Source organism: Vulpes vulpes, chromosome 3, assembly GCF_048418805.1.
Source record: "Vulpes vulpes isolate BD-2025 chromosome 3, VulVul3, whole genome shotgun sequence".
NCBI classification, from domain to species: Eukaryota; Metazoa; Chordata; class Mammalia; order Carnivora; family Canidae; genus Vulpes; species Vulpes vulpes.
In genome coordinates, this window is record NC_132782.1 from 117,043,915 (window position 1) to 117,046,419 (window position 2,505).

At 61.6% G+C, this 2,505-nt stretch overlaps 1 long non-coding RNA gene across 1 annotated transcript; it reads right to left on the reverse strand.

Moving 5' to 3' along the window:
* Positions 1–499: 499 nt before the first annotated feature.
* LOC140598348 (uncharacterized) lies at positions 500–2,034 on the reverse strand. Its single transcript, XR_012000721.1, has 2 exons — positions 1,782–2,034; positions 500–957 (listed from the first exon to the last, which is right to left on the reverse strand). It is a non-coding gene; the product is annotated as an uncharacterized lncRNA (long non-coding RNA).
* Positions 2,035–2,505: the final 471 nt, after the last annotated feature.

A 2,505-nucleotide genomic window follows, 5' to 3' on the forward strand; every position in this document is an offset into this window, starting at 1 on the left:
AGGATTCTGGTTCAGTCTTCAGAGCATGTAGCTTCTATCTCGTTTCCAGTACCTTCTGAGACGTCTGCAGTTTTGCCCCCGGTGCCTGGCCTGGATCCCCTGCTTCCTGGGTGCCAAGCTTCCCTCACTTTACCTGCTTTCCTCCTCCTCCTGCCCGCCCCTGGAGCTGAACCCCAAGACCTCCCAGCCATGACCTAGAGAAGGCCACTTTTGGGGGATGGTTTCTTCTGTAGAATGGGAAGAGTAATGCTGTGGCCTCTGAATCCTGTTAAAATATCGGTGTGATGGGCATCGGGAACTTTCAAACTTTACGCCAACCTAAAAGAAATGGGAGGGTGTGCAGACTGAGTCAGGTCCTGCCCCAGAGCCAGAATGACAAAGAACCTGAAGTAGGGGGCAGCTGGGGCTGTTGACACAGCTGGGATCTGCAAAGGTCACCCTTGCCACATCAGGTCACCCTTGGGGAGGGGGGGGACTTGTGATCTGATTACAGACAAAGAAGGTTTTAATGTTTTTATTTAATTTCCAATTAGTTAACGTACAGTATATGTTCAACTAAACAAAGACCCTTTGGTCTCCTGACTAACAGGTTGTAGATGAGGCTGAGAGTGGGGAGCTGGGCCACCAGGGACAGGGCTCTGGGAGCCTCTTGTCCTGCTTGGTGTAGTGGAGCGCTGCTCAGCATTGGGCTACAGCAGCCCTCATGGGGGACGCTGTCTGGGGGAGTCACAGACACCCATTAAGTGAGTACACGAGTACTTATTAACCACCGAGGCAAGAGCCTGGAGGGGAGGGACAGGGTACCACAAAAGTGCATAATAAAGATTCCAGGACGATCGGGTGGGGGTGTCAGGAAGGCTTCCCTGAAGGGCTGTTTGATCTGAGAACCAGTTGTGATGTGGTTTTGGAATGTTGGTGAGGTCCGGAGCCCACGGCCGAGAAAGAGTCTTGAGACGCCTTTGGTGGGAAAAAAAAAAAAAAAAAGGTGATTTTATTAAAGGTCGGGGGTCAGGACCGTAGGCAGAAAAAGCTGCTGCCCTGGGCTTGCGAGGAACGGCCGGCGAGTTGGAGGAGGTGAGGACGGGCGGGGCTGGAGCGACTGGGGTGCGCTGAGACCCGGGGCTGGGGGCTGCGGAGCCGAGGCCGGGCTGTGCGGGGCGAGCTGGGGTTGCTGTTCCTTCTGGGAAGGCGTCAGGGGCCCGTCGGGAGCTTGCGGGAAGGGGGCGCGCTCCTGTGCAGTCCTCGTCCCGGGTTGCGGGCGCCAGAGAGGCTCCACTTTGTTGCCTCTCGCTCGTGCCTGTTTCCCGGGTCACTGGTGGCGGGCGGGTGGCGCTGGGGCCGGGCCGCGGTAGGGCCCTCGCTCGGTGGGCGCCCCGGCAGCGCCCGCCCTTCGTGAGGTCACCGGGCCCTGTCACCGCCGGGGGCAGCCATTCGCTCCTCCTTCCCCTTGGCGGAGGCGGCCGGGGTGCCCGGGGGAGCCCCACGACCCCCGGGCTGGGGGGGCAGCGCTGCACCCCGCCCGCCTTGCGCTCCTTCGTCCGTCATCTGCGAGACGCTGCTCAGCGGCCTGCAGCCCCCGGAGCCGGGCGGCGCGCGTGTTCCTGCGGCCGCGGGAAGCCGGGCAGCGCGGCCCGACGCCGTCGGCAGGGCCCGGGCAGCGGCTGAGACCTGGCGGCGCTGCGGCCGCAGCCTCCTGCGCGCCCCGCGCCCCGCGCCCCGCGCCCCGCGCACGCGAACGGGGGGTGGGGGCCGGGACAGCGGGGCAGGGCCCATGACCTCACCGCAATGGTGTCCTACAGCCCCGCCAGCAGGAGGAGAAAACAAACACCGAAAAGTCCCCCAGCGCTCCCAGATGTCTGCTCAGGAAGACGCAGGGCTCCAGGCCACGGGCAGCCTGCCCGGCTCAGGAGGCCTGAACAGAATTCAAAATTCCAAAGATTGCTCAACATTCCTTTGACCCCAGGAGTTGGGGTTTGGCAGGAGGTGCTGGAAGCTGGGGACTCAGCGCCTGTGAGCCTGCCATATGGCTCAGGACTGCCCCGGAAGAGCCCCTCCCGCCTGCAGGGGGGAGACTGGGGGGGCGGGAGGGGGGTTGCTAGAGAGACCCCTGCGCTCCCGCCCTCGGGCTGAGAGAAGAGTGAGCTCTGGTGGGGCTAGAAGGAGGAAGGGGAAACCGGCGCACTGGGCCCAGGTTCTCCCGCTCTGGTGCAAAGACCTGTTTTTTCAGCTCTCAGGTGCCACGGGGCTAACCCACTAGGGTCAACTTTCTATGCCCACTGGGAAGATGAGCTCCCTCTCCCCAGCTCTCTGAGAACCTTGGCCCAAATGCCCCCTCTTCCAGGCAGCCTGTTCCCTGCCTGGATTGGGAGCACTTATCACCTTGTGGCTCACATTAGAGTTGTCTCTCTGTCTGCTCTTCTTTACTAAGGACGAAAGGTTCTAGAATGTAGGAGCCGTCTGGATCCATGTCGATATAATTCTGCAGGACTCAGCTGGCACAAAGCT